Source organism: Ambystoma mexicanum, chromosome 12 (genome assembly GCF_040938575.1).
Source record: "Ambystoma mexicanum isolate Mex_15411 chromosome 12, UKY_AmexF1_1, whole genome shotgun sequence".
In the NCBI taxonomy this organism is placed as follows: Eukaryota; Metazoa; Chordata; class Amphibia; order Caudata; family Ambystomatidae; genus Ambystoma; species Ambystoma mexicanum.
The window spans coordinates 226,293,452-226,307,659 of NC_090936.1; the positions used below are offsets into that span (position 1 = coordinate 226,293,452).

General features: G+C 43.6%; 1 protein-coding gene across 1 annotated transcript in view; it reads right to left on the reverse strand.

The window, feature by feature from the left end:
- VWF (von Willebrand factor) overlaps positions 1–14,208 on the reverse strand; it is a 1,005,270-nt gene that overhangs the window by 51,379 nt on the left and 939,683 nt on the right. The gene's annotated exons all lie outside the window — the stretch shown is intronic.

A 14,208-nucleotide genomic window follows, 5' to 3' on the forward strand; every position in this document is an offset into this window, starting at 1 on the left:
AAATTAAAGAGCATCTCCCATGCATCACTTAGTGAACAACAATAAACCTCAACACCATTTCAGAAGACATCAACAAATGTAAAAAAAGATGTTTGCCGACTCTGAAAAAGGTTTGCCAAAGGACGGAAAGAGTGGTGTTTTGTCAGATGAACTTGTTTTTGTTTGCAATATCCCAACACCTGTTCTTGGGCGAATGATACTTTTGATGACTATCCCAGTATTACTGCTCAGGAGATTCTTTGGTTGGAGAAATTAAACAAATTCCCTGACAACAAAAACCTCCACGTTTCAAGGGATTCAATTGAACACACATCACGCGGCCACACACACTACAATTATTTTATCCATTGGTGTCTTACTTAAAACTGTCTTCAAGTAAATATCCCCCCGCCCCCACAGACACCTTTGAATTTACCCTCTAAATGTTCTGCACGGCAGATGCATAATCCACTTTGATTGGACCAACATGTACTCATAATATCCCAATCATTCATCTCCCAAAAGCTGCCCTGCCTCTGCTTGAATCCATTTGTGTTTCATCTCTATTCTCTTGCTACAATCCTCCACATGATTCCCTTTGCTTCTGTCACCACAGACTACGGTCTGGATACAGCTGTGCAGTGGTACAGTGCGCCATCTTCCACAAAAGCCTCAGGGCTCTGTGACCACTACGGTGGTGATTTGGCACAGTATGAAAGCTTTGCAACATAACATAACAGTGACATCCTCTCTTAAACAAATGGCTCTGTATACAACAGCTTAAAACATTGTCACATAGAAGTTGCTATTTCCACTGACCTATATTGCTTTCCTTTTTAGACTCTCCCTCTTTTACCCTTTCTCCTGTTCTATTTCTATTTCTCTATGCGCTCTTATTTTGCTCCTTCATTCGATTTTTCACTCTCATTAATGTTTTATTTTTTCTTTAGCTATTTCTTGAATTCTTTATTCTTTCACTTGTTCTTTTAATTTTCACTCTTTTGCATTATGATTATATATTGTTCATCTCTATATTTTTCTTTCTTTTGCTCTTTCATACATTTTCACCCAGTAAAAATTCAAATCATTCACGCTTTCTTTCATTCTCACTTTCATTTGCTCTTACTCTTTTTTTTAGCTCTATCCCTCTTTCTATTAGACTTAAATTCCATCTTTTGGGCTATCCCAATTTCTTGCTGTGTTGCTTGCACTTTTTCCTCAGTCTTTTCTTCTTTTTCGATCGATAACCTTTGTTACTAATTTTGCCTTTCACTCTTTTCCACTCTTTGTTTTGAGCTTTTGCTCTTTCATTCAATGTTTCCTTCGCTTGTTCCATTTTCCTTTTGTTCCCTTGCTTTCTGTTTTAATCTTTAGTACGATTCTTTGTCCACTTATTAACATGCTCTTCTGTTTGCACTTCCTTCCCCCCACTGTTTTAGTCCATTATTCTTTCTTTTACGCATTAATTTGTTGTCTCACACTTTATTTTCCTTGTTATTTCACATTGGGCCTCATTACAAGTCAGGTGGTAACTCTGCTGGTGCTACCCGAAGGTTGCCGTCATACTTGCAAGATTTACCAACACCTGGCTTGCCGGTAACACCAGGGCATTACAACCCTGGCGTTCTGGGAAGTCAGGTACCAGTAAATTGTAAATCCCCATTCCCATTTCAGTCCCATAGAACTCAATGAAAAAGGGGACCACGCAAGCACCGGCACCATTAATTACACCTGCCCGCAGAGTGGTACTGTGCCAGTTGGGTAACAACGGTGCCGTTAGGATTACCGGCACCGTTGTTACTGGACCGGCACAGTCATAATGCGGCCCATTGTCTTTAACATCAAAAAATACGTACATTGTCAACATTACCGCAGTGTGTGTGCCCGACAGTGTTTTTATTTAAATTTTTCTTTCGTAAAGCATTCATTGGTGATGGGTTTGTTTAATATAGTGAAACCAGCACATAGAGGAATTAGGGCGGAGCACACACAAATAAATTTACAGTGGTCCAAAAGCATGTCTATAACGTGAATAAGTGTCAATGCAACAACATTTCCATGGTTTGCAAGGCAACCGTCTTGTCGAAATCGGAGGCCGTCCCCTTTTAATAAGCATGTTTCTGAACAAGCACACAGCCTCCCTTTTAGGTAATGGCCCCTTTGGCCCCGCCTGTAATGCAGTCCTTTGTGGTCCACATTGCTGTTAGGTGCCTGTGCGACATCAGACATTTGTGAAAGTCTAAAAACGTTCCAACCTCCACAAACACCAATTATTCAGTAAAAAGGGTATGCAAACAAAATGAAATGCTCATATTACAGTCTGTATTGTGTTTGTTTGACAAGAAATCAACAGTTTTTGATTAAAAAAATATTTTCATGTTTTTGTGCATTTGTAATGCACTGTTCCAGTGAATTGTGTTTCAAAACGCCCCACATTACATACACACACATGGCTGTGTTTCAACAGGCAGCTGTCCTCACTAACATGCTTTCACAAACACATCACACACACTGGCCTTTCCACATTTCTAATTTGCCTTCTAAGATTTGTATGCAAGGGTGTTGCTAGGGCTGGAAAAGACCCGGGGCTACGCTAATGTCAGAACTGTTGAGATTCTATCCCGGGCTACAACCAAAAGATCAGGGGCTATAGCCCCCTTAGCCAACCCCTAGCAACGCCTCGGATTGTATGTACTATCCGCATTGTAGAGTTGATAGCTGACCCGTGCCGTACCACAGCGCCTGAGTGATGTAGTCTTTCATCAGAACGCAAGATGACCCCATAGTTAACTGAAGATATCTGTATAAATATGTGGCAACATAACCATCCACTACCTTACAGGCTACGAAAGGTGGCCATTTTAGCGTAAAGGGGTGGATTTGGTTGTTGATAAAAACAATGGACAGAAATATAATAGCAGACACAGTGGCTCCCCGGAGGTAGACTTTGAAGACACATGTCAGCATGCATTCCCCCTAGCGATTTGGAGCTTGTTTTAAATAAACAACACCATGTGATTTAACCTTTGCACTGATTGGGCAGAAAGAATGCAAATGAAGCTCATGCTTGGTTTGGCATCAAACTCGAGAACAAATGAGTTATCAAAAGGCAATGCATGTGATGACAATAATTGGAGAAAACAGTGGAGTAGGTCTGAAAAAAATCCACAGTGTATTGTAACTCGAGGAGGCATTCCATGCTCTTTGAAATGAAAAGGTGTCCAATTAGAGTAGCTATATGAAAATAAAGTAGTGTCAAATATGGAATAACACCATAGGGTAGGATAAGGCTATTCTCCAACCTGGGGTGTTTACTCTTCAGATGTCTGTTCCGGAGTGAGCATCCGCCAGCCTGATACAAGTTTGTGAAAAGCTTTTGGGCCACACCAGGCAACATTCTCCTCCTACAGAGCCGATTATTGTCCAAAGAAACCGAAACACTTGATTTGTCTAGCTTCGGTTCCAGGGAATGTTACTTCATCATCCCTGGCCAAGGTCTGTGACAGATTCTGTCAACTGCTATCACTGATTGTATTAACCTGCATATTAATGCAAGGGTTCTGCCAGACCTGTTAAAAAATCCACTCTGTCCACAGTAAATACACAATTCTTGACCTTAAAAAGTTAGGCTGTTTTTATTCTATCACTAGATCATTTTGGCAATAACACGTACTAGGGAAGGAGCAAGGCTCACAATTATAATTACATCTTTAAAGAAAAAAGAGCCATTGGTGCTACAAAGCAGCTGTATCCACAGCTGGTGCAATACAAAACACCAATACAAAAAATAGTTATGTGCCAGAGTGGGTTTCTGCTTGGAAATTACTTTTGCCGATTTGTTTGCAGTCTGGGATGGGAATCTAGGCATGCCCAATGATGGTGTTTTTCGGTAAGGTGAACCAAGGTCCAAGATACCCAGTTGCACTGTGTGGATGCTGTTGGCCATGCATGGGTCCTTCAAATGGTTTTGGTCTTTCCCATTGGATAGTGAGTTAAGCGTGGTTGATTAGCTTTATTGCCTCCACAATAGGTTAAAATGAATAAGGGTCTCATACATTCTCTGCATTGTCTCCAAGGTATACATCTGCTTAGCCACCTGGTAAGCAATTATGTCTCAGTCCATTTCTTTTTGCCTGTGCCATGGCCTATGATTCTGGCCTAAATGATGGAACCCCGCCCTACTGCTAGCTGTAGGGTATTTTGTGGAGATTTGGGGCCTGACGGTATTTTATTACCGCCGAAAAATAACTTAGCAATAATCACTCCTGGTATTCAGATTGGGCCATGTGCAACAATAATACAGTGGACATGCATTATTTTAGCACCCAGACATGCATATTTGGTATGCGTGGTTGGTATGCGTGGTTGGTGGTATTTTGGTGAGCATAATTCCCTTGTTTTATTTGTGGCCCCAATGTCCAGAATCCCTTATCTTTGCTTAGATTTTTCATGTAATCACTAGAGAGACCTCAGACCTACATTTTAGGAATACCACATTTTCAGTGTTAGTGTTAGTGTGCCACCATGGGCGATCTCACTGACTTATTTACGACAGAGAGCTATATGTGGTAATTTTGTGGTAATTTCCACTACCTTATATACGGTAGGGAACTATGTTCAGAGAGTCCCTCTTCCCGTTGGCTCATGTACCTCCAACGAGCTATGCTACAAACAATCACTCTCAACTGTCCATACTGAATATGATCATGCACACATCTGTCTTAAAATGACAATTGCATTGTTTATAAATCTCCCCTCATCATCAGCACTGTATTGGTAAATATAAAATACACCACCCGTCTGCTTTCAAATATTTTTCTGTATTATAAAAGTTGCATTTAAACACGATCTCACTCTTTACAGAAATAAATAAAACAGCACAGTAACAGCATTGTCTGTGATACACTGAAAAAAGAAAGTGGCGGAGAACAGAACCCAATTTGCAACATTAACATGTGATTAAGGCACCGGAATCTCCTTTCCTACTCTGACTGAATATTCTCGTACACACTCAGCTCCCACACTTATGTAATTACCTTATCTGTTAAGCCGAGTTTTCTTCAGCTGTTTTCTTTCTGAATGTGGCTCCCTTGAAGATTAACCCCAGTGAAAAGGAGCGCCTTTCCTTCTCAAACCGGGGTCATTGCCTGGAATTCTCAGCTTTTGCAGATAGGAATGCTCCAGCCAGGAAAAAGGTCCCTCTCCCAGCTCTGCCAAATCTTGACTGCCCTTCTCTCTCCTCAAACTCCCCCCAGCAAAACTCTGATCACTCCCTCTAGCATGATACTTGCTATGACGCTGCTCCAATCAGAATCAATCATGCCATCTCCTCCTTCTCTACACAATGGCGCATTTTTATAGTAATACTTTGTAACCAACTGATTTCCTGTTCTTTCGAGCCCTTTTGCTTCCTGTAGTTATGTGGAGAAAACGAAAAGGAAAAAAAATGGATGTGCGTTTAAAAGTTCACTTTCAGAATAGGCCTAATTCTGCAGTGGAGACACATTTTTATTAGTGGATTATGTTAACCTCAGTTTCATTAGTCAGGTTAGTTATGAGTAATGTTAGTTATTAATTTTCAAATGTGTCTCTCGCACCATAGGAATTTCAGGTGAAAAAATAGTGTGCATTTTTGAATGTGCACGTGTGCTTTTAACTGTAAAAATAGATTTGCATCTTATATGTTAAAATCGTTTTTGACTGAATAGCCTGTCTTTCCTTGTTAATCTGGTAACACATATTGCAATGCACCGCACCCTTGTGGTGGTGCATCAAAAAAAAAACATTTGCTACCTGTGCAGTAGTGCTGTACTCTGTGCTGTAACACGCCAAATATCCTTACATAGCCCAAGAAAAGGCTTTATGAACACCCCTCTGCACTGGACTCCTACTTCAATCTAATCTCCTCCATTTGCAATCACCTCAGAAATGTTCATCTGCCCTCCAAGCTTTACTCACACCTCACAAGCCAATATCCAACACCTCCTCCCTTTCCTCTAAGGACTGTGCTCGTTACCGTTCCTCTAAAATGAGTGATTCTCTCTTTTTACAATTCTCCTCTACCTTCGTTCTAGTGGTCAGAGTGAGGCTGTGGGTGAAAATTGCAGCTATGGGGATAGAAAAAAAGTGGTTCTATGTTATATTTCCACATTTTAAAGACCTAACACAAAAAAAACTGATTTGTTTCAGCCGTTTTGTGTCGGCTTTAAATGCCGAAATATGACATGCTGCCTCCCCGCACAATGATCCCTTCCCCACTCACACTCGCTCCCACTGGTTATGTAAAACAGGGGGGTTTCACCCCGTAACCCTCCCTTTTCCCACCCACAACCGCCTTCCCAGAACAACACACACCATGTCCACACACATACATAAACAAACACACACACAGGCACTCACCTGACACGCCCGCCACGACTCCTCTGTGTCTCGTCATGAGTGTCAGCCCCTGCACGCACACATGTGCGGCAGGGGGTGACAGTTCAATTTAATAAGATCGCCCTTTGCGGTCACAGAGCCGTCTTTCTAAATCGATCTTTGTTGTTTTTGGTCTAGCGAAAACTATGCTTTCACTTAGTACCAAAAAAGTCTACTCGTCATCATCAGGGACCTTTATAACAACACTACTCTTCAGATAAGGTTTGGACCAGAGGGTCAACTGCCACAAAAAATCCAAACTGAGAGGCATAAAACAAGGATGTCTACTTGCTCCAGTTCTTTTTTGCTTATATAGAAGTGTCGAAACATGTCGAGGAAGCTGCAAGAGGCATCCCTAGTATAGAGGGGAGGCCTGTGCCCATGCGTTTACATGCTGATGGCTCTGCCATTCTTGCCAGGGCTCCCAATGCCCTTAGAGGTCAGCTGCAGGCAGTCTCCTCTTATTGTTCACGCAGCCATCTCGTTTTGAATAAAGCTAAGTCAAAAGAAATGATCTTCAGTATTGCAGACAGGGGCAGACCAACATCCAGATTCATGTTAGAGGGGAAATAAACAGAAGCAGTGGACAGCTTTTATTTAGGTGTGCAGTTTACCCCAAATCTTTTCTGGAAAACCCTCAAAGAACTGACTACTACAAAAGCCTCCACTGCAGACAGAGACAATATGAAGTTGGTCCACAAATACAGGGACAACTGCGCAGGTCTATTGTGCAAATCTGGGAGGTGCAGTAGCCTAAGGCGCAGAGCTATGGGGACTTGATGAATCAACTACCCAAATAGGGACATGTGAATGGCTTTTGTGGAAAAACCTCTTGTACTTGCCCAAAAGCTTCCCATCGGCCACCCTTAATGCAGATGTTGACATCGAGAAGCTACGGGGAAGGGTGATGTATAGTCCGGCCAGATACTTGGTTACGTGGGCAGCGTCTGAGACAAAAGAATTGGTGGATCTTGCATGGCATGAACACTTTTCACAAACTTCCATCCCCCCATACAGGAAGAATCTGCTGAAGGCCCTTACTGAACTGGGTTTTGGATACATACTAGAGAAAGATACTTAACTGGCAGCCATTGACTCTTATTGTAGAAGCTCAAAGAAGCGCAAAGACAAGAGAGGTTGAGTGAGGACGAGTTGGTTGGCCTGACACATACACCCTAGGGCGATATATTTGGTGCAGGGGGATGCCACCAACCATACCTATCGACGCTCACCAACCCACAGATGAGATGCCTTTTTACTCTTGCCCGAGTGAACATCCCACCTGTTGCTGCCATTAGCAACAAATGGAAGGGGCGAGTCACACCCAAAATGTCTAATGTGTACAGTAGACAGAAGAGATGTCCCATTTTATCTTGGCATGCCCTGCATATGACTCTTTTATGGCCCAAGGCCTCCAGCCTTTTTTTAAGAACTGAAGGACCTTTGGATAAACCAGATGATGCCATGATCTTTCTTTTGAGGGATCAGGACACTAATCTGACCAAAGCTACAGCACGCTTCATCTGTGGAGCCTGACATCAGAGGAGTCAAGCAGGCTAGTAACCACCAGGATTAGATAAGGCCCTGGGGGCTGTGAGCACAGACACAAATACAGGCAGACTGCCACCAGCTCTCCCCTAGGGTCCTCATCATGTCCTTTGGGTCTTGAGCCCTTAAAAGCATATAAAAGCACCTAGTCAACCCTGATGGAATCCACTGCTACTTAGGATTTTTCCCCTGTGCGGGGCCCTAAAATGTGTTGAACAATTATTGTAAGTTTGTATTTCTTAGATACTCTTAAAGTTTTATTGGGATATTTTTTGTTTGCTTTTAATGTTTTTACTATAACAAACTATTCTTGTGTATGCTTTTTCACTGACTGTATTATATCTTCTTGTCACAAAGGACTCAATGAGTTGAAAGTGTACATAAAATCGTAATTTTAATCCGTTACTCTCACAGCCGATCTCTGTCTGTCCACCACCTCTGCCCTACCCATTTTACTCTTGGCTAATTCTCCCTTACCTCTCCTACTGGATGACTATGTTACTTTTTTACACAATATACACAATATACAACAAAACCTGCCTATGCAGTCTTGGAGCGTTTGTTATTTTTGTTATTACTTTACTTTTAGTCAAAGAGGAAGAGGTCAGGCTACACAAATCTTCATAGCTACTTTGTGTTGAACGTTGCCACAGACTTCATGGGGCAATATGAGCGAGAAGCAGAACTATTGCTGAGATCCAGAAGCCCAACCATTCTCACACTACTACTGCTATGTAAACTATGCTAACATAGCCTCTGGGCTGAATTGCGCTACCTTGCATCGTGAGCCATTGTGATAAACTTCATAGTTAACCGTCGTACTGAATTGTCGAAGGAATTGTGTTGCGCCTACATTTATAGTAAGGGGCAGACGTCACACAAGATTTATATGCATTTTGCAGACCAGAAATATGTTGTGGCCGGATGTATTTTGGGGGTACGAAATGTGTTAGAGTAGACATTTCGGGAAGATTACCAAATGCATTGTACTTAGATAGATATGCCAAGATTTGCCACGCATCACACTTACATTGAATTGTGAAGATTAGCCTTGCGTCACATTTAGAATTGTGAAGATTAGCCCAGTGTCACATTTAGATAGAATTGTGAAGATTAGCCCTGCGTCACATTTAGATAGAATTGTGAAGATTAGCCCAGTGTCACATTTAGATAGAATTGTGAAGATTAGCCCAGTGTCACATTTAGATAGAATTGTGAATATTAGCCCAGTGTCACATTTAGATAGAATTGTGAAGATTAGCCCAGCGTCACATTTAGATAGAATTGTGAAGATTAGCCACCTCGAAGAACTTTGAGAGTATCCAATGTGCTATCCATCCCTCTCCTGATCACCTCCTACATACCTCCATTGTAATATAAACACTGTTTCGGCAAACTACACACACAGACACCTACATACCCAAAATAAATAACACTTATACAACAACAACCAAGGCACTGGTCCTTACCCCTACGCGCAGAACAATCCAGTGCGCACAACTATAACCTTAAATACCAGTCAATTTAACCCATAAAACACATACCCTACATAACAGACATTCACTTACAGCAAACATCCCAGGGATCAGGCCTCACCCTTACGGATACAACAAGCCAGTGCACACAATCAACCCAACATACAGAGAAGACAGTTTCTCCTGGTGGTTCTGGACCTATCCTATCCCTCTACCATCACTAACCAACCCGTCCTCTATCTTGTAGAGCCACGTGAGCACCTGGAGACTGCCCCTGGGTGGTATCAGTGCGTGTTACAAATCAACGTATATTAACATACTGAATTAGCATGAATCCTTTGAAATGCCAACCCACCTTGTGATTCTATCATTTGCCCCCCAAACAGTCAAACACTTAAGGCATTATTATGAGTCTGGTGGTAACCTTGCCCGTGCTTCCGGCGGGTTGCCACCGGACTCATAAAATGTTACCGGTGCCTGACTTCCCAGTGCCACCGGGAGATTACCAGTCCAGCAGCCTGGGAAGTCAGGCACCGGTAAAATGTAAGTCCCCATTCCCATTGAGTCCCATAGAACTCAATGGGAGTGGGCACCCGGAAGTGCCGGCACCGTTGTGAACAGTGCCAACGCTTCCATGAAGAGTCTGCCTACCATGGCCACTGCGCCCGGCATGGTCAGACCTGTCGAGAGCAGTGGGCACAGCAGGCAGACATGTAGTTTGACAGTCTGTCAACAAGGGTGCTGATAAGCCTACCGGCACCCTTGTTTCTGGACCGGCAAACCTGTACTGAGGTCCTTAGTCTCAATCACCTGCCCTCATTTCTTTGAGCTCTTAAACCTTTGTCTCTCCTCTGAGCTCTTGCCTGCGCACTTCACACCTGCAACTGTCTTACCTCTATTGAAGAAACCCACTCCAAACCCAAAACTTCCCAGCAAACTATCATCAAGCAATCACTCATTTTCTCTATTTCCCCATTATTCCAAGGTTCTTGAGTGGGTAGTCTTCATTCGGATCACTAAGATACTTGAGGATAATGGCCATGGAGAGCCAATTAAATCTGGCTTCCACAGAAAACACTTAGAGTCTGCACTCATGCAAATTTACAGCATTCTCCCTGATGCTTACCACTCCAAGCTCTCTTCTATATTCATCCTTTTGGACCTCTCTGCCACTTTCAGGCATTTCTCCCTCCTTGCTCTTCAGGACCTTGGGTTTCACAAATCTGCTCCTTCCTGGAATGCCTACTAGTTCGAAGGTTGATGCTTTAAAATCTTCTGGAATTCACAAACATCTGACCCCATCCGTCCCCCTTTTGGTGTCACCAAAGGATGAGTACTTTGCCCTCTACTCCAACTGCTATCCCTCTTGCACTAGAAAGACTTATCTAGTCCTTTGGTTTTCACTATCACCCCTTTGCTGATGACACTCAAATATTGTTCTCCTTTCGCTCCGTTATCCAAGCCATCTTAGGTTACCTGCTGTCTCACTGCAATTTGTCTCTCGATGGATGTATGCTGCCTCATGCTGAACTCTTCAAAAACAGAAGTCATCTTTCTCCAAACTTCCAAAGCCATCCCTACCCTCTACTATCTACATCCAGCCTGACCTTCTTGCTCCCTCACTCAATGCTCGCAACTTTGGGCTCCTCTCTAATAGTGAGCTCTAACTGCCACAACTCCTCTGCTACTCATAACAACCTTCTCAACATTCAGAAAATGCATACATTTCTTACTAATCACTCTTCGAAAACTCTAATCTCCACTCTCTTGATCAGCAAATTTGACTAATGCTCGAGCCTTCTCATTGGCCTTCCTCTCTACGGCTTCATCCTTCTAGGCAAAGTTCTGAACGTTGCTACCCACACCATCTACAACCTAACAAGACCACCACCCACTTCTACCTACCAACAACATGCTCATTGGTTCTCCATGCAAAACAACTCCCTTTTCAAAGTCCTTCTGCGAATCTACAAATCGATCAATGGCTTTGCTCCTCAGTACCTGTGTGATTGTAGTGCTGCTTACTCACCATCTCGTTTCCTTCACTCCTTCTCTGCACTCACCCTCATTATCCCATGCCCTTCCTGTGCCCCCTTCCACTTCCTCTCTATCCGCCTACGTGCCCCTTTCCATAGAACCTACTGCACATCACAATCAATGCCAGCCCAATTATGATTCCCTTCTAAGCTGAGCTTCTACTTCACTTACTAAAGAGGGAGCTCCCCCTGCCTTCTCGATATACTCCCTACCTGGCTACACCAGACCCTCCAGTGTCACTGAATACTGTACGTGTTTATATGTATACAGTATTCCTCCTCCATTTTAAGCAGTTGCCCCCTTAGGTAATTGATACTTTTGTAACTCACCTGTTTCTTATATTTTTCTTGTTTGGTTTATCATCTGTTCCTCAATAAAATATCAAACAAGGGAAAATAGTGATGGAATACATGTCCATAGAACCTTTCAAGGCAGAGTGGCATTTCAGTGGTTAATGTGCATAAGGGGAGTCATGCCTATCTTTTCCACAAGTGCCCAACATGTAAAAACTGACTTCTATCTTCACTGTTTAATCTTTCATCAGAGCAAGCTTGTCTGCCATCTTGGGCAAAAGGCATTAAGGCAGGAATATAACCATAGCAGGCAACAACCAGTTTGCATTGAAAAGTCATGCAGTGCACCCCATTATGGAGTGCACATGCTGGACAGGAGCATGGGTGCACAAAGTGAAAGTGTGCCTCATGGACTTAGCGGGGGATGTGGGGGGCAGAGGGCCTGCTAGAAGGTAATGGAGAGAGCGTTTGCATCCTCCCTTGAGATGACTTCCTGACCACTACACATGTTCAGAAAAAGACCTTCAGGGGTGTGGTCTCGCGTGAGCCTAATGGCAGTGTAAATCCTGTGGGCTCTGCAGAGCTGCAAGAAAAATATTCACTGGGACAGCAGCGACTTTCAGTTATTAGACTGACCAGGAAAAGGGGTCGGAACGTTGTGTGAGCTCAGAGGCAAGGCCGTTGACTGGCTCACAGAACAACAGCAGAGAACCAGAGTTGGAGTTGGTGTGGAACGTGCCGAAGAGCTTCAAAGAGGCCTGCCTCCGCTCTTTGAATTTGGAGGATTGAACTTGGTGGTGTAAAACAGTGCACCACCTCACGGTGCAACAGTGGCACTTAGTTCACAATTAATAAGGCTGCGGTGGCCGTGGAGGGGAAGCAGAGGTTGGGTCCAGATCCAGGAGCAGCTAAGGAAGAAGGGCTGTCCACTGTGCCACAAGGAGTCAGGGCGGCAAGGCAAGAGAGGCGTTCGCCTCCCTTTGTGGGGATGTGTGCGGCATAGCCTGAGCAACAAAGGTATGTCCTCAAGTACCCCTACAAATCAGCGAGACTATTGCAAGGGTGGCCGCTTAGCTCTAGGTGGAGCCGGAACGCGGAGTGGAGGCTTATTGTGAAGGCTGTGAAGACCGGGTGTGCCTATCAATGGCTCATGCTGTAGTGTGCATGCTGACTGGCTGCAGCCTGCCTGGATCTGCATACCCCTCCCCCCCACCCACCAGCAGAAGACTACATCATTTCAAATAGACAAGAGAAGCAAGCTGAAGTCACTAGTGGAGGGCCAATGCGGGGTGGATTTATTCTGGGCACTGTAGCAGAGGGACCCTTTATTGTTAGCCTTCTGCCCAAAGCTTATTGAACAATGCAGATTCTAAGCCACTGGTCTCTTCCCCACTTAGAGTGTAGCAGTTGGCAAGCCCAAGAAGAAGCTGCAGGAATCAAAAGAGAAGTCTTCTTCTTCAATTAAGGGCATGCTCCTGATTGCCAAATCCAATCCAGCAGTGGCGCTAAACCCAGAGTGTGGCGAGGAGGCAGCTTCAGATTCACAACCTGCCACCAAAGGGGACATTGCTTGTCTGTTGCCATCCATCCAGAAAGATATGGACGTTACTCTTCTTGACCTCAATGTTGATGGCACAAAGATTGTAAGTAGAGACAAAGGTGCAGGAATTAGACCTCCAATACAAGGAAAGGAGATTGAAGAGGGTGATACGACAGCTGCAGGCAGCTAAGGCCGGATTGAAGGCGTCATGGTCGGAATTCTTTCTCATAAGCTTTTTCTGCATCATTGCAAAGGCTTAATCATATATGTCACGTACAGTTGCAAAGCTTGTAAAAGGACTTGCAAATCAAACTGATAATCAGCCACCGTGTTGCATGCCATCCATGCACACCTTCTTCATCTCCACCTCCTGTTGGTCTGCATTTTCTTCACTGCTTTCAGTGTGCATGAAGCCTACAGGAGTGCTTTGGAAGCTACAACTGCCTAAAATGTGCTAGGCTGTGTGCACACTGGACTTTCCGTTTACTGTGAAGATATATTTCTGTCCTGGCAAACCACACCCTATCATCCAGTTCCACAAATGTGTGGTACTTGGAATGTCTTAAAGGCTTGCTCTTGCAACAATGTTTTCATCCCCTTTTTCAACACCCTCACAGATGGTGAACCACCAATGTTGGGATTTTTCTATCTATCGACATTGACATTCGCTCCACTGGGTTTTATTTCATCATTTCTAGATCTACGCCAGAATTTCCAATAGAAAGTGTACAGGAAACAATATGTGGAACTTTGTGTTTCAAATTCTAAGATATGTTGGAATGTGTCACAGATAGCCTTCAGAACATATCAACTCTTGAAGACTTCAAGGGTTTTTATTAAATCTTTGAGTAGGGTCTCACTAAGAGCCATCTCCCGTCTCTCTCTCTCTCTCTCTCTCATCTCCAGTGGACTTTAACCT